Source organism: Chrysemys picta, chromosome 2, assembly GCF_011386835.1.
Source record: "Chrysemys picta bellii isolate R12L10 chromosome 2, ASM1138683v2, whole genome shotgun sequence".
NCBI classification, from domain to species: Eukaryota; Metazoa; Chordata; order Testudines; family Emydidae; genus Chrysemys; species Chrysemys picta.
In genome coordinates, this window is record NC_088792.1 from 247,147,634 (window position 1) to 247,170,719 (window position 23,086).

The window sequence follows — 23,086 nt, forward strand, 5'->3', positions numbered from 1 at the left end:
AGTGTAGATATGCCCTCAAACTGATCAGCTACCAGAGTGTTTTTTGTTATTTTCCTTTTTTAATTTTCACTGCAAACACTGTTTATTTACACTCTGTCTGTTTTAAAATTCAGGTGTCAACCAAGTGCTAATCTGCTGCTATTTGCTGGTGCTTCAATTAACACATTATTAGCTACCAACAGCTGAAGGTGACTGGACCGTCACCTCTGTTTATTTCTTCAAAGTAACAGCTATCTGAAGCATCTGTATAGATGCATTCACATAAATATAACTTTGAACATAAACATATGCAGCATACATAACCATACACAGTTTCAACCAGATCTGTTAACAGAACCACGTCATGTTAATTTTAGCCACAGTCACAGCCTGTGCAGTTCTGAGTATGGAGTCAATTTAATGATGCTAGAACTGACCTGTGCTAATTCTCTCTCTTGTATGCTTCAGAGACCAGTATATGGAAATTATTTAGGAAATATGAGCTGGGGAAAAAGGGTATGTTCATACTAATCCTTCTCGAATGGGAATCTTTTAAATGCACAGGCTCAACTTCTTGGCTGCACAAATCGGCATAGCTCCACTTCTTAACGTCTGAGCAACGTGCCCCAGGTGGCATGAGACCAGGATGCATCACTGAATTTGATCCGCTGGTGGGATCATTAGCTTCCCCAGCCATGGCCGGGAACTGACAGGGAGTGCGACATGAATGCTGATCCATTCCCCCCATAGCTCCACTGACTTGCACCAGCTGAAGATCTGGCTCCTTGTAGATATCTTTCTATACCTACTGCCGGTCTGTCTAGATGTGACAATAAACAGAAACAATCAGTAGCAGTTTTCTAACAAAGTTTGGACTCGAAAGGTCCTACCCTCCCTAGAGCAGGGAGACCTCAAATGCCCTACTTCCCAGAGAACTTTAGGGAGTAAAGTCTTGTGACGGGTTGGATCACAGAAACCCTCTTGGGAGCTGCCACCTGATGTGCCAAGACTACTTCTTCCCCCGCTTTCCCTGCCAGCTCAGGACTCCAGCACCCTGTCTTGCTGAGCCAGACACTCCCGTCTGCTCTAACACAGACCCAGGGTCTGAATTATTTCCCCAAAGCTGCAGGTTTACCTGAAAGCAGCTAACAGAAGTGTGCTTGTCTTTAACACTCAGATGCCCAACTCCCATGGGGTTTAAACCCAAATAAATCCGTTTTACCCTGTATAAAGCTTATACTGGGTAAACGCATATATTGTTTGCCCTCTATAACACTGATAGAGAGGTATGCACAGTTGTTTGCTCCCCCAGGTATTAATACATACTCTGAGTTAACTAATACGGAAAAAGTGATTTTATTAAATACAGAAAGTAGGATTTAAGTGGTTCCAAGTAGTAAAGACAGAACAAAGTAAGTCACCAAGCAAAATAAAATAAAATGCGCAAATCTATGTCTAATCAAACTGAATACAGATAAGATCCTCACCAGTTCCAGAATGCTCCCTTTTACAGGCTAATCTCCTTTTAGCCTGGGTCCAGCAATCACTCACACCCCTTGCAGTCACTGTTCTTTGTTCCAATTTCTTTCAGGTATCCTGGGTGGGTGGAAAGGCTCTTTCTTTAGCCAGCTGAAGACAAAATGGAGGGGTCTCCCAGGGGTTTAAATAGACTTTCTCTTGTGGGTGGAGACCCCCTCCTCACGGGCTCCACCTAACGAAGGAGGGAAGAACATCTTCGCAAGCAGGCTGGCTAACCTAGTGAGGAGGGCTTTAAACTAGGTTCACCAGGGGAAGGAGACCAAAGCCCTGAGGTAAGTGGGGAAATGAGATACCGGGAGGAAGCACGAGCAGGAGAGTGCAAGACGGGAGGACTCCTGTCTCAGACTGAGAAAGCGGGACAATCAGCGAGTTATCTTAAGTGCCTATACACAAATGCAAGAAGCCTGGGAAACAAGCAGGGAGAACTGGCACAGTCAAGGAACTATGATGTCATTGGAATAACAGATACTTGGTGGGATGACTCACATGACTGGAGTACTGTCATGGATGGATATAAACTGTTCAGAAAGGACAGGCAGGGCAGAAAAGGTGGGGGAGTTGCATTGTATGTAAGAGAGGAGTATGACTGCTCAGAGCTCCGGTATGAAACTGCAGAAAAACCTGAGAGTCTCTGGATTAAGTTGAGAAGTGTGAGCAACAAGGGTGATGTCGTGGTGGGAGTCTGCTATAGACCACCAGACCAGGGGGATGAGGTGGATGAGGCTTTCTTCCGGCAACTAGCACAAGTTACTAGATCGCAGACCCTGGTTCTCATGGGAGACTTTAATCACCCTGATATCTGCTGGGAGAGCAATACAGCGGTGCACAGACAATCCAGGAAGTTTTTGGGAAGTGTAGGGGACAATTTCCTGGTGCAAGTGCTGGAGGAACCAACTAGGGGCAGAGCTCTTCTAGACCTGCTGCTCACAAACCGGGAAGAATTAGTAGGGGAAGCAAAAGTGGATGGAAACCTGGGAGGCAGTGACCATGAGATGGTCGAGTTCAGGATCCTGACACAAGGAAGAAAGGAGAGCAGCAGAATTATGGACCCTGGACTTCAGAAAAGCAGACTTGACTCCCTCAGGGAACTGATGGGCAGGATCCCCTAGGAGAATAACATGAGGGGGAAAGAGTCCAAGAGAGCTGGCTGTATTTTAAAGAATCCTTATTGAAGTTGCAGGAAAAAACCATCCCGATGTGTAGAAAGAATAGTAAATATGGCAGGCGACCAGCTTGGCTAAACAGTGAAATCCTTGCTGATCTTAAACGCAAAAAAGAAGCTTACAAGAAGTGGAAGATTGGACAAATGACCAGGGAGGAATATAAAAATATTGCTCAGGCATGCAGGAGTGAAATCAGGAAGGCCAAATCACACTTGGAGTTGCAGCTAGCAAGAGATGTTAAGAGTAACAAGAAGGGTTTCTTCAGGTATGTTAGCAACAAGAAGAAAGTCAAGGAAAGAGTGGGCCCCTTACTGAATGAGGGAGGCAACCTAGTGACCGAGGATGTGGAAAAACCTAATGTACTCAATGCTTTTTTTGCCTCTGTCTTCACGAACAAGGTCAGCTCCCAGACTGCTGCACTGGGCAGCACAGTATGGGGAGAAGGTGACCAGCCCTCTGTGGAGAAAGAAGTGGTTCAGGACTATTTAGAAAAACTGGACGAGCACAAGTCCATGGGGCCGGATGCGCTGCATCCGAGGGTGCTAAAGGAGTTGGCGGATGTGATTGCAGAGCCATTGGCCATTATCTTTGAAAACTCATGGCGATTGGGGGAGGTCCAGAATGACTGGAAAAAGGCTAATGTAGTGCCCATCTTTAAAAAAGGGAAGAAGGAGGATCCGGGGAACTACAGGCCAGTCAGCCTCACCTCAGTCCCTGGAAAAATCATGGAGCAGGTCCTCAAGGAATCAATTCTGAAGCACTTAGAGGAGAAGAAAGTGATCAGGAACAGTCAGCATGGATTCACCAAGGGCAAGTCATGCCTGACTAACCTAATTGCCTTCTATGAGGAGATAACTGGGTCTGTGGATGAGGGGAAAGCAGTGGATGTGTTATTCCTTGACTTTAGCAAAGCTTTTGATATGATCTCCCACAGTATTCTTGCCAGCAAGTTAAAGAAGTATAGGCTGGATGAATGGACTATAAGGTGGATAGAAAGCTGGCTAGATCGTCGGGCTCAACGGGTAGTGATCAACGGCTCCATGTCTAGTTGGCAGCCGGTTTCAAGTGGAGTGCCCCAAGGGTCGGTCCTGGGGCCGGTTTTGTTCAATATCTTCATTAATGATCTGGAGGATGGCATGGACTGCACTCTCAGCAAGTTTGCAGATGACACTAAACTGGGAGGAGTGGGAGACACGCTGGAGGGTAGGGATAGGGACGAGAAGCTGGATATGAGTCAACAGTGTGCCCTTGTTGCCAAGAAGGCTAACGGCATTTTGGGCTGTATAAGTAGGGGCATTGCCAGCAGATCGAGGGACGTGCTCGTTCCCCTGTATTCGACATTGGTGAGGCCTCACCTGGAGTACTGTGTCCAGTTTTGGGCCCCACACTACAAGAAGGATGTGGAAAAATTGGAAAGAGTCCAGCGGAGGGCAACAAAAATGATTGTTTTTGTTGGGGCATTGCCAGCAGATCGAGGGACGTGATCGTTCCCCTGTATTCGACATTGGTGAGGCCTCACCTGGAGTACTGTGTCCAGTTTTGGGCCCCACACTACAAGAAGGATGTGGAAAAATTGGAAAGAGTCCAGCGGAGGGCAACAAAAATGATTGTTTTTGTTGGGGCATTGCCAGCAGATCGAGGGACGTGCTCGTTCCCCTGTATTCGACATTGGTGAGGCCTCACCTGGAGTACTGTGTCCAGTTTTGGGCCCCACACTACAAGAAGGATGTGGAAAAATTGGAAAGAGTACAGCGGAGGGCAACAAAAATGATTGTTTTTGTTGGGGCATTGCCAGCAGATCGAGGGACGTGATCGTTCCCCTGTATTCGACATTGGTGAGGCCTCACCTGGAGTACTGTGTCCAGTTTTGGGCCCCACACTACAAGAAGGATGTGGAAAAATTGGAAAGAGTCCAGCGGAGGGCAACAAAAATGATTAGGGGGCTAGAGCACATGAGTTATGAGGAGGGGCTGAGGGAACTGGGATTATTTAGTCTGCAGAAGAGAAGACTGAGGGGGGATTTGATAGCTGCTTTCAACTACCTGAAACGGGTTCCAAAGAGGATGGATCTAGACTGTTCTCAGTGGTACCAGATGGCAGAACAAGGAGTAATGGTCTCAAGTTGCAGTGGGGGAGGTTTAGATTGGATATTAGGAAAAACTTTTTCACTAGGAAGGTGGTGAAACACTGGAATGAGTTACCTAGGGAGGTGGTGGAATCTCCTTCCTTAGAGGTTTTTAAGGTCAGGCTTGACAAAGCCCTAGCTGGGATGATTTAGTTGGGATTAGGTCCTGCTTTGAGCAGGGGGCTGGACTAGATGACCTCCTGAGGTCCCTTCCAACCCTGATATTCTATGATTCAAATTAATGGAGATATCCTATCTCCTAGAACTGAAAGGGATCTTGCAAGGTCATTGAGTCCAGCCCCCTGCCTTCACTAGCAGGACCAAGTACTGATTTTGCCCCAGATCCCTAAATGGCCCCCTCAAGCATTGAACTCACAACCCTGGGTCTAGCAGACCAATGCTCAAACCACTGAGCTATCCCTCCCCCCCATATGATGCCTATGCAAAGTCCAGCTCTAAGATGGAGTTCTGGAGTCACCTGGGCAAGTCACATGTCCATGCATGACTCACAGTCTTTACAGGCAGAAGCCCTTGTCCACATGGTATCTTGTATGTCTCCAGGAAGACTTCTTATGTGGATTGGAGCATTCCAAGATGCATTGTTCCCCAAGTGCTTCCTGATTGGGTACTTAACCTTGCAAATTCCTTCCTAAAGAAGCTGACCAAATGCCTTACAAAGCTTACTTAGAAATCAAGCAAGTATACAGCCAATATTCTTAACCTCAAGTACAAAATGTTATATGTGTACAAATAGGATGAATAGATATAGTAGACCATAACCTTTACAAAGATATGTTACATGGCACAAGCAGCACAAAACATATTCCAGTTATGTCATATTCCCATAAAGCATTATGGGGTACAGCGTCACAAGGCTATTTTACTTTGTCCCAGTTCCTTCCCCTACTTGCCTTTCTAATTTGAGAGAGAAAAGAAAAGACAGAGGGTGTATGCACTATACTAGCATTTCCCATCTCTCTCGCCCTCCTTTATTTTGCTCAAAATCTTACCTGCTTCTAACTGTTTTCTCTTCATTACGGGCTGTTTTTGTTTGAAGAGGGCATCCAAGATGGAGGAAAGGCAATTTATAGAATTATATATATACCCCACCCTTGGAAAGGACCTATTGGCCTTGGACCCCATATATACAGTTCTGGCTCAGAATGCAGTCATTTTTGGAGAAGCTAGAGAAACTCTGTTTCCTTGATCAAAGCCATTTTTCTTTTTGTATATATAAAGTCTGGCTTATTATCCCATTTGTTATTTTCATTCTTTCTCACTTGTTCTCTATAGCCACTTTAGTAATAAAAATCGCACATGTACTGTGCATTGTACCCAAAGCTTGGTTATAGCTAACAGCTACCACTCTTCATCACCCAAGGCAGTCTGACAGGTTTTAAGTACCAAGAAAAAGTGAGGTCCTTCCATTGAACTGACAGGGCTATTCTATAGCACTTTACTACCGTCACTACCTTCACAGGACCACATTTAATAGGAAATCTGGGATACCTGGCACTGGAACTAGCTTTTTCTCATCGCTGTGATGCCATGTACAAAAATGATCTTCATGTTTCTATGCCCTATTTATGGAGAATAGCAAACCAAAATGTAAGGAAAATCTTCCTTGCCTTCCCAGACATTTGCTGATAAAAGCAGCAAACCAAAGAAATGAGGATGGATACAGTACAGATGGTTAAAGGAACTACTATGCATATGAGAGTGGGAGCAGAGAGAGTAATAGGAGTGATGAACACAATGTGAATAAAGTAGTTTTTGAGGAGAGATTGACCAACAGGACTACTAATATGCATAACATTGAACATGTTCATTAGTCTTTGCAAGACTAGGGCTGTAATTATCTTTCTCATCCAAAAATATTCTGTAACAGACTATGTTTGTTGAATCAGGTCATAATATATGGTATTCACTTTGCTTATCACAAATTGTTGCATATAGATTTTGTGCATATGGATGTCTGATGGCCCACTCCTGCAGATGAAGAAACAACAGATCTGGATGAAGAATCCTGCCTTGTTGTGATAAATATCTGGAGACAGAGGAAGATGCATGTACCATCAGTATGACAGCTGAAGCTGGTGTGTGTACCACTGCTGTCTCAGCGAAGCAGGAGCAATCAATATGATTGTTGCCCTTTCCAGATGAATCTTCTTGACCACTTTCTGAGTCAATGGACAGTTGCGGAAAGCATACAGAAGGCCCTTTCCCCAATGTAGAAGAAAGGCATTCAAAAGGGATTGAAGGTGCTTCCTGCTCTTGAACTGAGGAGGGGACACTTTTTGTTAATTTCTGTCACAGACAGTTCTACCTCAGGCTAACCCCAGTTAGAAAAGATGTTATGAACTACTCAATCCTTCAGAGACCCCTCATGAATCTGAGAACAGTCCCTGCTAACAATCGGCTAGCCCATTTCTTTCCCGTGCTAGATGCTGGGCCACCAAATAGATATCATGAAGAATGCACCAGTCCCATAACCTGACCTTTTCAGTACACAATTGGAATAAGTGAACTCCTCCTTGTTTGTTCTCATAATACATAGCAGTTGTATGGTCTGTGGCCACCTAAACCACCTTCCCTTGAATACTAAGGAGGAATGAGCTGAGAGCAGGGCTGGCTCTAGGCACCAGCTAAGGAAGCAGGTGCCTGGGGCAGCAAATCTGAAGGGGCGGCACTCCGTCTGTTCTTGGGGGCAGCACTCCTCCTTCCCCCTCCCCTTCTTCAGTGGCACTTTGGCAGTAGCTTTTTTTTTTTGTTCTTCTTCGGCGGCAGTTTGGTGGCAGCTTTTTCATTTTTTCTTCTTCAGCGGCACTGCTGCGGCCGCTTTTTTTTTTTTCCCTTTGCTTTGCCGCTTGGGGTGGCAAAAAAGGTAGAGCTGGTCCTGGCTGAGAGACAAATGAATGGCCCTTAATTCCAACACACTGATGTGCAAGCTCTTTTCTTGAAAAGCCCAGTGACATTGGATATTTCACTAAGCTAAATGGGCTTCCCATTCAAGTTTGGAAACATCTGACATTGTCATCACCAACGGTGAAGGGGGACTGATGAAAACACCCCTGAGAACACTGGTCCTGTTCATCTACCATGTCAATAAATGGAGACCGTCCTGAGGCATGGTGCCAAACATATGAAAATTGTCTCAACTTGGTGTGTAAATGTGAGACATCCATGTTACATTGGCCATGTTCTGAGCTGAGCAAAAGGGGAATGTAAGTGGTAGCTGCTATCAATCCCATGAGATCCAGGAAGAAGATCACTTCAGAGTATTGATAGGCTCAGATCTGTGAAATTACTTGTGTTTGTGTTCTAGAAGAAAAGCTTTCCCTGCTAGTGAGTCCAGGATTGAACTGATTAAGGGAACTCTCTGAGTTTGGGCAGAGATTTGATTTCCTGGCATTGAGAGCAGATTCAGATCCAAAAAGATGATGATTGTAACCTAAGTGTGGAATACCAGAACCTCGCATGTAGCAGCTTACAGCAGCCAATTGTCCAAATATGGGTAAACACAAATACTCTGCTTTCTTCTATGTGCCACTGGCAGAGGAAAGTACTTTGAAAAATCCCATGATGTTGTGGACAGGCCAAACTAGAGCACCTTGTATTGGAAATGGCGCCCCACCACCACCATGAACCACAGTGTCGGATAGCAATATGAAAATGTGTGTCTTTTAAATAAAGAGTGACAAACCAATCCATAAATGTAAGTGTGGAAATTATAGAGGCCAGGGTTAACATCCAAAACTAGAAGTTTTGAATGTATTGGTTCAAATTTCTAAAGTTTAAAATCAAACATAACCCCCTATCTTTTTTCTGTATCTGAAAATGTCTCAAATAGAACTCCTGACCCTAAAGATATGTGGATACCTCTTCAACAGCTCCCATTTGGAGCAGCTTGTGAATATCCATAAGCAAAATCACCTTGTGAGTTGGTCCCTGAGAAGGGAATGGTAGGAGGAATTGAAAGAAGACAGTTTTTCTAATTGAATGGCATAGTCCTTTTCTATACCTTTTAGTATCTAGTCTATAATATCTAGTCCAGTGGTTCTCAACCTGCGGCCCAATAAGCACATAGCTGTGGCTCATGTGACATCCTCAGGGCCATAACCAGGGCGGGGTGGTAGGGGAACCTCCCCTGGGCACAGAGCCATCAGGGGGTGCAAAATGGGGTGGCACAGGATCAGGGCCAGCATAAACCCCCCAACAGTCCCTGGATGTAGGGCTAGATAGTGGGGCATAGTCCCTAGATGGGGGGCATTGAGTTCTGGGGGGCAGTCCTTAGGGTGGCTGGGTGCCGAGGTTAGTTGTTGGGGCTTGCAGGGGGATAGTCCCTGGGTGGGGCGTTCTGCCCTGGCCAGGACACCGTGTCTCTGCAGGGCAGGCAAATGTGCCAGCCCAGTGTTGGGGGTGGGTCTGGATGCTTGGGGGACAGTCCCAGGGTGGGGCTGGGTGATGAGAAGCAGTCCCTGGCTGGGGGAACAGTCTGGGGAGGGGCTAGGGCAGTCCCGGAATGGGGGGGCTGGGTACATGGGAGACAGTCCCTGCATGAAGGGCTTAGCATATGTGGTGCAGTCCCTGGCTGGGGCCACACCCCGCACCAGGCAGGGCTCCCCATCTTTGCAGGCAGGGTCCTCAACCGTGCTCTCTGGGCACTCAGCCCAGCCATTCTGCCAGCAGCAGTACACAAGTGAGGGTGGCAATACACCATGCCACCCTTACGGTAAATTTATTTTAACAATTAATGTTTTGATGTATTTTGCTAATTTATAATGCTCTTGGTAGACATTTGCCAGTGTTGAAATGAAAGGTACTATACCGATCTGAATCATATTGCTGTCATACAACAAATACGAAACCTTATTTTTTTTGTAGATGTACAGGTAGTATATAGTGTGTGGATGCGACCCACATAACACACAGAGAGCTGCATATGCAGCCCACAATGATAAATAGGTTGAGAATAGGGTGACCAGAGGTCCCGATTTTATAGGGACAGTTCTGATATCCGGGACTTTGTCTTATATAGGTACCTATTACCCCCACTCCCTGTCCCGATTTTTCACACTTGCTATCTGGTCACCCTAGTTGAGAACCACTGATCTAGCCTAATGTAATCAGACTCCATTCATTGATAAATTAGGATAGTCTGTCTCTGACTAACAGAGGTGATTGGTCCACAACTCTTGAACCTCACATCAGATCGGAGGTCTGGTGTTCACTGAAGATAATATCGTTTCTGGTATCTAAAGGATGGAGTAGAAGGTCTCTTCCTGATCCTGGCCCAAGAGAGCAAGCACTAAATCTAGTCTCCTTCAATTTTTCTGAGTGTTTGTCAGTACTGGTCTTGGTACTGAAAATATCAGCCCCTTCAAAGGGGTGGCGCTCTACCTTAAATTTAGTGTCTACAGCCAAGGAAGATGATTCTAGCCAAGCATGATTCCTCAAGGAGTCTGCAAACAAGATCATAAGAATGGCCACACTGGATCAAACCAATGGCCCATTTAGCCTGTGTCCTGTCTTCTGACAGTGGCCAATGCCAGATGCTTCAGAGGGAATTAACACAGAACAGGTCACTTATCAAGTGATCCATCCTCAGTTGTCCAGACCCGGCTTTTGGCAGTGACAGGCTTAGGACACCCAGAGCATGTGCCTGCAGCTCTGACATCTTGGCTAATAGCCATTGATGAACCTATCCTCCAGGAATTTATCTAATTATTTTTAACCTATTTATACTTTTAACCTTCACAACATCCCCTGTCACTGAGTTCCAGAGGTTGACTACTCATTGTGTGAAGAAGTACTTCCTTTTGTTGCCTATTAATTGGGTGACTCCTGGTACTTGTGTTAGGAGAAAGGGTAAATAACACTTCCTTATTCACTTTCTCCACACCATTCATAACTTTATAGACCCTATCATCTTCCCCCTTTAGTTGTCTATTTTTCAAGCTGAAAAGTCCCAGTCTTTTTATCTCTTGGAAGCCGTCTTTATCTTTTTATCATATGGAAGCCGTTCCGTACCCCTAATCATTTTTGTTGCTCTTCTCTGCAGTTTTTCCAATTCTAATATTTCTTTTTTGAGATGGGGCAACCAGGACTGCAAGCAGTATTCTAGGTGAATACCATGGATTCATACAGAGGCATTATAATATTTTCTGTCTTATTATTTATCCTCTTCCTAATGGTTCCTAACATTCTGTTAGATTTTTTTGACTGCTGCTGCACACTGAGCAGATGTTTTCAAAGAACTATCCATGGTGACTCCAAGATCTTTTCCTTGAGCAGTAAAAGCAATTTTGTATCATTTTGTATGTATACTTGAGATTATGTTTTCCAATGTGCAATACTTTGGATTTATCAACACTGAATTTCATCTGCCATTTTGTTGCCAACTCACCCAGTTTTGTGAGATTCCTTTGTAACTCTTTGCAGTCTGCTTTGGACTTAAACATCTTGAGTAGTTTTGTATCATGTGCAAATTTTGCCACCTCACTGTTTACCCCTTTCCCCAGATCATTTATGAATATGTTGACTAATACTGGTCCCAGTACGGCCCCTGGGGGATACCACTATTCACCTCTCTCCATTCTGAAAACTGAGCATTTATTCCTACTCTTTGTTTCCTATCTTTTAACCAGTTACTGATCCACAAAATGACCTTCCCTCTTATGCTGTGATTGCTTACTTTGCTTAACAGTCTTTGCTGAGGGACTTTGTCAAAGGCTTTCTAAAAGTCCAAGTACATGATAACCCACTTGTCCACATTTTTATTGACCCGCCCTGAAGGAATTCTAATAGATTGGCGAGACATGATTTTGCTTTTCACAAGCTGTGTTGATTCTTCCCCAACAAATCATGCTCATCTACATATCTGAGAATTCTGTTCTTTCCTATAGGTTCAACCAATTTGCTTGATACTGAAGTTAGGCTTACTGGCCTGTAGTTGCCAGGATTTCCCTAGCCGTCTTTTTTAAATGCTAGAGCTCTGGCTGAAGAGTTTGAAGCACTGAATGATGCTTGGAGGGCATGCTTTGCCACATTCTGTCCTTCTGTGAGGAGATCATTAGCCAGTCTCCATTTGTCCTCTGGCATCTCTTGCACAAATAAAACAATATAATGCGCATAGGTGGAAGAAGCATGCCATTACTGCCTGCCACTCTAATTCCCAGAGAAGAGGAACAAAACACCTGTCTCACAAGTGCATCAATCTTCTTCCTCTCTCTAGTCACTGGCATAGAGTGACCTTGGCCAGATGTAAACCTATTACTGGCAGCAGCCACCACTAGTGAATTTGGTACACGAAATGATGGGTGTGGAAATAAGAGAAACCTTCTTGCAGCTCCTTATACAGTCTGTCTACTTTCTTAGAAGGAGGATGACAGGAAGCAGGAGTTGACCAGATAGCTTTAGAAGCCTGCAAAAGGTCATCCACAAAAGGAAGCCACCTCCTATTCATGGAGTTAATGCCCCAAACATTAACTACAGGATGGGAAGTCTCCTCCACAGCCACAGGAGGTAAGTTCAATGTGGCTACCAACCCATAAGGTCATGGAACTGTAAAGCATCCTTAGAAGGGGAGGATGCTGAAGCCACACCCATGTGCTCATCATGTGACAAATCCAGACTAAGGTCTGAATCCAGATGCTCTTGTTTAAAAAGAGGAGCCATTTCCTCCTCCTCTTTTTCTGAAAGCATATCCAGCACCACTCTTTGCACTGATTGATCCAAAGGAACCAGATCTGAGGACTGATTGGCCACCAGATGCTTACAAGAGGCAATTTCATCTCTCCATCCATGAGAAGGATAATACAAAAACTATTCTGGGGGAACCCAATAGGGCCACAAAAAAACATGTCTCTCCAGAAGCGGGATCTGGGAACATACCCATGGGAGGAGGAGCAAAAGGATAAGATGGCATAATGGAGAATGAAGCAGGGCTCCTGACTCTTCCTCTATCCTCCTCTAGGGATTGATCAGACCTCAGATACCATATGGACCTCACTGGAAAGCTCAGAGGAACCAGAGGATGAAGATAAGTGAAGGGTGAGAAATATCTGCCCGGAGATCCTATAGGAGTCTTGGGAGGAGGCACAGACGGCACCAGAGAAAGACTAACAATCTTCTCATCTCCTATTTTCAGGTGATGAAGCAGATCGTGGAACTGATGAAGATTGTCTCTTCTCCATTGCCAAGTTCCTGTCAGTCGACTCCAAGGGATGCTCAGGCAGAGGAAGATGAACATCAGCCACTGCTGTTTTCTTCTTCAGATCTGATTATTTGAAATTGTTTTTACTCAAGGAAGCTACCAGAATAGAATCCAGGCTCTTAGCTTTTTGTTCCAATGAACTCCCAGAATGGCACGGTTTAACAACCAGAGCGTCTTTCCCCAACAGTACCTGAAGACTGGTATGCCTATCCCTATGTGCTATAGGACTGAATGTTCAACAAATGGAGCACCCACAGGGAGAATGTCCTTCGCCCTGACACTTGTAATTATCCAATGCTGGGAAAACAGTGGGGCATGAAGCATACCTTTTAAAACTCAGATTCTTTTCCTTCTGCAGTTCTGCCACAGCACATCTAATGTTATGAACCAGCCTTAACAATTATATGTTCTATCTGTACTAAACATTAGCCTATACTGACTACTCTAAGAAGAAACAACTATAAGCTGTAATTTAACAAGGAACTTATAATGGAGAAAACCCCAGATCTGAAGGACACAAGTGGTTCATTTCCTTCTGCCACGGCAGTTGGGAGGAACAGAGGTGATAGAGGGCATAGCGCCCCCTTATACAGCCTCACCCTTGGAATGTTTGGAGACGCTGAGGGGAGGAGTCAGAGGGGGCATGTGAACTCTAGAAGGCTCTGCTTGGAGAAGGGTTTACCGGTGGGTGCCACCAGGTTGCGAAGTGCCCATAAATGGGAACATGCAGAGCCATTTGAAGAACTAAATATCTTTAATTATGACTGTAGAACTGCTGGCCCAAACAGTGAGGCAATTTTTCATATGGGCCCAAAATATACTTATTACCACGGACTTCTGAGAATCATTCTGAGGCCCGGGAGCAGCCAGAGTTCTTAACGGCGATACGAAGATGTAGAAACCTGTTCCACAAGTAAGGATGTACTGTTTTTGTTCTGTTTCCCCAATCAGGTGTTTACTCATTGCCATGTCTCATTCAAATGAGTCTGAACTGTGTTGTTTCTAATCCTTTTCCTCGTGGATAAATTTTCTTGTTCTGAAAGCATCCGTTAGTTTTCCAGCAACAATCAAATATTGCTGTGTTTCATGAACAAAGAAGAATGGTAAAAAGCAACAGAGGGTCCTGTGGCACCTTTGAGACTAACAGAAGTACTGGGAGCATAAGCTTTCGTGGGTAAGAACCTCACTTCTTCAGATGCAAGTGAAAGAAGAATGGGTTCCTTCGTAACCAGTGGAAAAGCTTCACTGCTTATGTTCATTTACACTGCTTGTTTCACACAATGTCAGTAAATTACATAAACAGTTTTTAATAGCTGCTGTCAATTAAAAATTGTAATATACAAATGTGCACAGCCCTTCCCTGTCGTATTCAGGCTTCTCTTAGAAGGTACATGTGAATAGATGCAGTTTCATTTTAGCTACCCGCCTTACTCCATGTCATAGGGTGTACAGTACTGTGTCAAGCAGTTCAATGTGTGCATTAAAAAGCATCTGGACTGTTCACAACAGTTACTCTTAATCCCTTTCTCCAGCCACTTTATTTGTTCACCTCATGCTAGGAGGAAAAACAGGGGGCAGCTGCACTGGATAAACATGCACAATCGTGGGAGATCCCCTCAGGAGAAGTTCTGTCACCAAGGACTTTTACCTCATTGACAGTACTGTGCAGCCTGTCTTCTTGGCTGCTGCTCTCTGGAAAAGAAATGGCAGCATTTCAGGTTGTTAAAGGTGTGATTGATGGGTGCTGTCGTTCTCTACCTGTCAGCTCATTACATTGACAGGAATGAGTTCCCCTCTTGGGAGACAGACTTATACAACACAGCCCACCCATCCCTTTCAATGAGAATATAATATCCCATTGCAGCTCTCCCAGCAAGTGGTAATCTACTTCACAGGCTGGGGAAGAGCTATTTGAAGAGCTGGAAATTCTATTTTTCCTGGCAAGGCCAATGACGGCTTTTACACATTTTAGCAGAGAGGAGATTACAGCCCACAGAGACTTGCTTATGTGAATGGCTAGTTCAGCCCAGGTTTAAGGTGGCTTCTGCTGTCATAACCCCAGCTGCAGGGCTTCCAGTTGTGGAAAATCCATTTGGGGGATGTTGGGCTGACTGCAAGCACCCCCAGCCTCCCCTCTTTGGAGGAGGATGATGTAGTCAGCAGAGCCCAAAACGTGCGTACACTGGTCAGTGAGGGAGTGGGGCTAGAAAACGGGTGCTGGGCTGGGCTGGCTGATTCACAGCTGCTACCAGCAGGGCTGTTGTGTAGCTTTGTGGAAGCTAAGGCCCCAATCCTGCAAACACGTATGCACCTGTTTACATATCACATGCTTAGCTTTACATACATGTGTAAAGTTAAGCATGTGGAGAAGGCTGTGCGGGATCAGCTCCCAACCCCAAGGGAGGACGTGAGGTGATACAATCACTTACCCTCACTTGCGTGAATCTCCTGTAAATGCAGCGGGTCCTGTTGGTGCAGGTGGGTGTCAGTTACAGTTCATGGAGAGTCAATCTACCACTTAGCCCAATTCTTTTTCTGGTTTTGCATAAGCACAAATAAAGTAACTGGTCAGAATAACAAAGTCCCCTAGGATCCATATTTGCTCATTTTGTGTTTGCTGGTGTGTGAGTTAAGCCCACTTTTCAACAGCATAATGTAAAGACGATCTTTTAACCCATGAAAGCACTCAAATTAGCTCTCTGACTCTTCAACCAGTGTTGACACAAGAGAGTAGCCGTAACAAAATTCAGTTCCCATGATTCCAGTGGCCTCCTTTCCTGCTGTATTTATTCTTTTTCTGGCTGGACAATGGTTAACCTTTGTGCTGCTTGACCTCTCTTTCATCTGGTTTATCACAGGACTGGAGCAGTCAGACAAGGAGATCCAAAACTCACTGGCATCAATGGAAAGACTCCCAGAATCAGACCCAGTTTGAATCAGCACCATGTCCCCTTCAACAATCCTACTTGCCAGACTGTTATTCACAGGTAGGCATGGGCCTTGCATTAGGATATTGGGGGTACACTATGAGCCCCGGTATCATTCCTATACTGCCTGCAACGAGAAGGCTGACTCCACCACTGGGAGGAGGGCAGGTATAGACTTCTATGCAATGCCTAAGATGACACTCTGTGGTGGCTGGTGAAGGGATCCTTTCCCTTTCCTTCAAAATCAGAAGCAAGGACTGCTGCTGCATAGCCCAGAGCATCTGTGTAGATTCTGTGGGCCACCAGCTAAGGATGCTGCTGTGCTTTTCTGCTGGATGGGGGATTCCAAGGGATGATGGGTACAAACATGTCTCATATAAAAACTGCTCCATATCATCTTCAGTTAATTAAATGCTAATTTTCTAATGAGGTGACAATGGCAGTGACCTGTTATCAGTATTTTAGCTACTACCAGCAGCAAGCACAGAACCCTTATGCTATTGTTAAACCCCATTCCTATATTAATTAAATACTTTCACAGCGGTATTAGCCTGACACTGGACAGCAATGTGGATTGTAATTAAAAGGGGAAAATACCCATTTGGCGATTGCAGAGTGGCTTAGCGATGTTTATGATTTTGCAGAATTGTTATAGAAACCTCTTCCATTTCTGCACTGCTACGTTAGCAAAAACTGGAAAGGTAAAACTCAGGAACACAGCCCTCCCCTTGCTAACATGAAGGCTACAGTCATTTTAAAATGGTGCACATGACAGATGGAAATTAAGGACAAAGTACAACCCTGAGATTATGTATTGGGGAGGTGGGAGGTAGAGTAGATATTTGAAAAAGGCCCAGAGTAAGATGTACACGTAGGGCAAGATACTCAAAGATATTTAGGCACCTAACTTCCATGGCTTTCAATGGGAGTTAGGCACCTAAATACCTTTAAGGAGCTGGGACCTGGTATTCCCTTGAATGCTAAACTGAGGTGCTGGCTAAATATGTCCAAAGACATTTCATGTCCCAAAGGGAGTAAATCAGTGGATAAAGCAAACGGTTTCTCCATTCTGGAACAGCAGCAGAAGGGCAGCTCTGCACATTCCTCCCAGCCCCTTTTGCCCTTGATAGAGAGAGTGGCTGAGAAACTCTCCATTTGGCTTCACTCTCCTTAGCCCAGGTGCCTCAGAGGGGCAAAGGCAACATTTTCCCCTATTCCTGGAACTCCTATTAGTAAATGAAGAGCCGTCCTGCTTACATTAGGAATCTGTTGTTCACTGTCATGTTTAGTTAAACTAGTAGTGGATTTCCAGCTAGGGCATTTTACAACCATTATCTTCATGATAAGAATCTAATAATAAAGAGCACAAGGTGAGACATACCTGTAACTTTTCCTCTCAGTGTTTCATGTAGTCGATATTATGCTGTCCTACATATGAATGCTAAAACCTGCCAGGATAATAAAGCTGTAATGTGAAATTCATGCTCTAAACAGTTTTAAAATCACTTGTTTATTGAATTCACGTAAATATCTTCAAAACACTTTTATTATCTTTAGCACAATTTAAGCCAATGTAACAAACACAGCAGTGATGGTAAAGTGTAAATCCATTCACAAAAAGCAGCAGGTAGACAAACACCCCTCAGATACACCTTTGTGTGCTTGTTTCTGCTGCCACAATGGAATGATAAATCCTTATTTTCTAATGCTACTCTTAGATAATAATACAGTAATTTACATTTAAATAGCACCTGTCATCCCAAAAGGACAAACTTAGCAAAATAATATTGAGGGAATCAATTTACCCAGATACTGAAATGCAGCCACCTCTGTGATGCAACATGGCAGCTGATTAGCAGCACATCACAGAAGCACTGCATGACAGAGTAGGATCAGAAATAGAAAAAGGTATTGTAACTAAAAGACACTGAAGGGGAATTACTTGAGATGCACTTTGGTAGAACATCAGGGTTAAAACACTTCGCTTTGAAATAAGTGTCATAGGTTGTTTAATGACCACACTTAGGTCATTCCATTCCGTTTCATCCTAAATACAGAACACCCAGCTGCACCGTGTTCCCCATACCATTCGGGAGCACTGCTTCAGTGCAGATTCATATAGAAGAGCAGAGCTCAGTCCTACACACTCGCTGACATTAATGAGAGCTGAAGATTCCAGGCACCTGACAGGATTGGGCCACATGTGTTCTTTGCAGTTCTCCTATCCAAGGTCTGATCCAGTCCAGCCATGCTTAGCTTTTGAGAGCTAATGGCTGGTTGCTCAGGATCATATGGGGATAGGCAGATGGCCCTTTACACATAGTTACCATACAACAGCAAAATATTGGGTCTTTGACATTTTTTATTTTCAATATTTTTAGTTTTCCATTCAAACACTGCACTTCTCTTATATTCACATGATGCAAAATATAAGTTAATGGAAACCACCTTGCTTAGTGGAGAGAGAGAGAGAGAGAGAGAGAGAGAGAATGTGTGAGAGAGAAATAATTGTTCTGCTGAGATCTCCCTGGTGCTTGGAGGTAGAACTCCCCTTCCCCCAAAGTTATTTTACAAAACTTCCTTTGTTTCGTTTCCTTTAGTCCTGCCTCATTTATTCAGATTTCACATATAAGTCATGTCCTGGTTTCTCAGAAGTTTCTGCACCAACACAGACAGCTCTGCCATTCTTCCCCTGCGGATAAGGGTCTCTCCTCTCTCACTTCAGGTTCTGTACTCTTGCCTAGAGTTCTACCTGAAGTCCTTGTCGGCCTGGGAAGGCATTTTGTCAGCAGCAAGGTCTACCTGCTAGTGCCACTCTATTTGGAGCTTCCAGAGAATGATGTAAGAACTCTTGCTGAGCCTTCCATTCCCCTCAGAGCTCCCTGACTTCTCTCCCTCAGCCTTTCTGAGTACGTCCACACAGTTGCTGGGAGCAAGTCTCGCAGCCAGGGTTGATAGACTCACACTAGCAGGACTTGGGCTAGCACACTAAAAATAGCAGGTAGACACTGTTTTAATGTTCATATTTGGGCTGGTGCTTGGCTCTGAAGCCAGGCGGATGTGTAGGGAGGGGGACTTTCAAGCCTGAGCTCCAGCCAGAGCTTGAATGGCCACATTGTTATTTTTAGCACAGTAGCATGAGCCCTGCTAATCAGGCCACAAGACTCGTTCCCAGCAGCTGTGTAGACATAGCCTTATTCTCCTTTCTTTTGGGTAAAAGTCCCTGGCTTCTGATTGGTTCAGGAAGTCTCTGGTCACCTTTCCCAGCCTTCACTGGCTACTTTCTGATGAGCTGGGCTCTTGTTACTGTAGCCATTGAAGCCAAAAACAGTGCTCCAATCAGAAGGCTTGAATCCTAGAGTCTCTGTTAAAAAGGGGGCTGTAGTTACATCTGAACCTTGTCAGCTCTGCAGGGAAAGCCTGTCAGGACTCACAAACACAGGGTAAATCTCACAAGGGTTTCACTCTGGAGAAAAGTATTGTGACACCGGCTTGAGCACAAACAAATTGTCTTCCTTTGTAAATTACTAATGTGGTGTATGTTCTTATGTTGTCCTCAAAACAAACAGAAGAAAGTTAAAGTTGTTTCAAAACTACTCTCAAAACTTTTGAAATTCCATTTGAACCAAGAAGCTGAAGAACTAAGAACAAACCCGTCCTGCTCTATAATGGTTTATGATCTGGACAACTACGCACCACACAACAGTCCAGAATTATAATGAGGCTGCCAAATTGCCTTCACTGCTGACCTGAGCCAAATTTAAAAACCAGTTTAGCACATTGTAATACTTAGCCTTGCCTGAGTGCAGGGGATTGGACCAGATGACATTGACATCCTTCCAGTCCTACATTTCTATGATTAGCTCAGTATGTCACCTGCATCCTTGTCCTCCCACATGCATTCTTTTTTTGGTTCTGCCTCAAGTGTTGCTTACTCACTAATTCTTAAATAAATCCTGTGAATAGTAAATCTCTTGGAGGGCTGATGCAACATTAGCTCTTGTTCTGTCAGGGACACCCCCACCTAGTGTATCCCAAAAAGAAGGCAACGCTGCCTAGGAAGCGAGTTTCACAAGGGCACCTGGAGGGTGCTGTATATTAAAGAAACAGTACCTGCTTTCTCCCAGCATAAATGCCCCAGCTGGAGGTGCTACCTTTTCTGATGAAGACAGGTGCAAGTTGCACTATCCCTGTGCCAGCAGGAGTGATTCTAGCCCAAAATCTGTATGACTTTTTAAATTACAGCTCTCCCACATCCAAAAATGGTTATTGTAACATTATAGTATTAGTCATACCATCTTTTGTTGCTCAGAGAGATGGGCGCCCGAGCTATTCACAAAGGATTGCACAGCAGGCATCACCAGGCGGTGATGTTATGCACAGTCTTCCAAGTTCTCTTTCTTAGTATTACCCCAAATCTCTGTGTAGAATAATAAGGAGGTGACAGATATACAACAGGTTCGACTCCTACCAGCATCTATCAACTGGGAGAATTAGAAAGCTGTGTGTCTTCCACCCGTGTTGCATTGAAATAAAGGATAGAAAGAATATAACCTTAAACAGAAAGAAGATTTATTAAGGGATAGATACAACTGGGGGAAGATTCACTATGGGGAACACTACAAATACAACTACCCATGAATAGATCCCAGTAAGGGGGCATAAAGCCCAGGCCTTAAACTCTCCCTTGGCTGAACTAATAAATGCCCAAAAATAATTAGTCTCTCTTCTAATTGCAGATGGAGGACACCAGCAACGGATGGTCCGTCTTAGGATCTCTGGAACATCAGAAGATCTGGCTCTAACTGCCGAAGCAGGAGATCAACAGATCTGAGCTGATGGCAAGCCTTCACTGGATCCTTTGGTGGATTACAGGAATCAGGTAAGTATCAGAGTCCTTGACAGATGTTAGTAGCCAAAGTCTTGATCCGATGCCACGCAAAGAACCTGGACATGGCTGTCTCGATGGTGGACAGCCCCTGCGTCACTGCTGACAGTTCCTTATATGCTCTCTGTGGTGCGCCTTTCTAAGGCACACTCTGACAGGCATACTCTGACTGGCCCTGCCCCCAACCGGTTCCAGCCAGTTCTCAGTCCCTCAAGTTCTGCCTGGAAACAGAGTTTTGGAGGGAAAATGCCATGAAGAAGGGCACCAAGATGGAGTTCAAACCCTCCCTAACATATGCTCCATTTTGACTTTCTAATCTCCATTTTGAATTGCAGCAACATTCCTAACAGAATATAATCATGTACCAAAAACACCTTACATTAGCATGTGACCAAGTTCTGACTCTTAGAAAGACATGCTAGGTTACTGTTTGGTTTTGGTTATGCACGGCTTTGTACAGATGCAGCAACAGGAGAGAAAGTGTGGTGTGAGCAGCAAGAGAGTTTGCTCTCTGCCTCGGCCTCTGATTAGAGTAAATTCTTGAAGCAGAGTTACTCCCTGGTAACTAGGTATTGGCATTGGGCAGGGCTGAGAAAAGGGATTATCCAGCATGCCGTTTGACCAGCTCATTTCAGGGCTGGTGTTAATAAATCAAATTAATACCCAGACTTCACATTATTGATTTCTCCTCCACTGGGAAGCTGATGTTCAAGACCCCAACTTCTCTTACCACTTGACAGAGAAGCAATAATGGTGTCAGAACGGGACACAGGCCTGGGAAGAAGGCAGAAGAGTATCTTTTTCAAACAGCCTACATAGTAGCCTTGGATGTTTTACTCTGTATCCAAGGGAAGATGTGGTGTCTGCCATTGGTAGGTGGCAGATAAAAAATGGGAGTAAAAGTAGTAATATTTAAACCAATCAAACAATCAAACATGAAAGTTGTCAAATTCCTTGCTACAGAAGTGTGGAGTATTATGAAGTGCGACACATGCAATGAGTGTGTTAATCTTGAAAATTCTGCCTGGATGTGGCTCTTTAGGGCAATCTGGCTCCATCTGCCTCATCTGCTCCTGTTTAATTTGAATCAGGGGCGGCCCTAGACTACCTGCCAGCAACTAGGTGAACCATGCAATTGGTGCCCCCATCCCCAAACCCCAAGGGCAGATCTAGGCTGAGGTTTTTGGTAAACTGGGAAACATTTTGCCCCTTTTTTCCTTTTAATGTTTTTTTAAGCGTTTTTTTTTTTAAACAGAAGCTTAATTATTCGGTTTGTCCGTCCATCCGTCTGTCCAACCAATGTTTCTGTGATCAGATAAAATAGAGACACGACAGTTTCAGCTTTGTACATGACAGCTAGATGATATTTCAGTCTGCTTTCAAATAAAAATGAATTAAAAATGTTAATTATAATTTTTATTACAAATCCAAAATCATTCATTATGCTATCCTGCTTTAACTGCCATTACCAGGGCCGCCGAGAGTGGGTTCAGGCCCCGGTGAAATTTTTTTTTCGGGCCCCCCAGCAAGGGCGGACCGGCTAAACAGGGCCGATAAGAGGGGAGGGAAGCCGGGTCCCAAACCCTCTTCCGGAATTTTTTCGGGCCCCCCAGCAAGAGCAGACTGGTTAAACAGGGCCAACGAGGGGGGGGAAGCCGGGCCCCGGTAATTTGTACTGGCTTCCCCTGCCTCTCGTCGGCCCTGGCCTTTACCACCACATCCAATATAGAAAGAAATAAGAAAACTCTTCAATGAACTTTAACCTGTATTTACAAAACACTCTGTGCTCTTAAAACATGACTTTTCTTGCTTTAAGTTTTGAAAATTCAGTCACTAGTTCTTTTAGATCCAGTTTTCAAGCTATTTCATGCTCTATTGACATTGTGGCAAGTCCAACAAGTCTCTCTTGCACCATTATTGAATGCAGATATGTTTTTATCAATTTTAACTTTAAGAAGCTACGTTCCCCACTAGTTACGGAAACTGGCAAAGTTAAAAGAATGCGTAGAGCTATAAAAATTTTTGCAAAACTGTCTGAGTTTATTTTCACAAACAAACTTCAATACTTCTTCAGGAGTGGAATGTTTCTTAAGTCATCTTGAAAAAGCCTGAAGCTCACTACACAAATCTGTAGCATCAATGTCTTTTGAATTTTCATGAGTCAATGCCGACTCCAGTTTTATACAAAATTCTCTTATCTGTTTTGCTGTTTTCTTTTGCAAGCTGTGGATATCATATAGAAAGCCAAAT

At 44.3% G+C, this 23,086-nt stretch overlaps 1 long non-coding RNA gene across 1 annotated transcript in view; it reads left to right on the forward strand.

The window, feature by feature from the left end:
* LOC135981767 (uncharacterized) overlaps positions 1-23,086 on the forward strand; it is a 58,062-nt gene that overhangs the window by 22,630 nt on the left and 12,346 nt on the right. Inside the window, exons 3-4 of the long non-coding RNA XR_010598926.1 lie at positions 15,880-16,008; positions 20,688-20,830. This is a non-coding gene — a long non-coding RNA (uncharacterized LOC135981767). The remainder of the gene's footprint in view (positions 1-15,879; positions 16,009-20,687; positions 20,831-23,086) is intronic.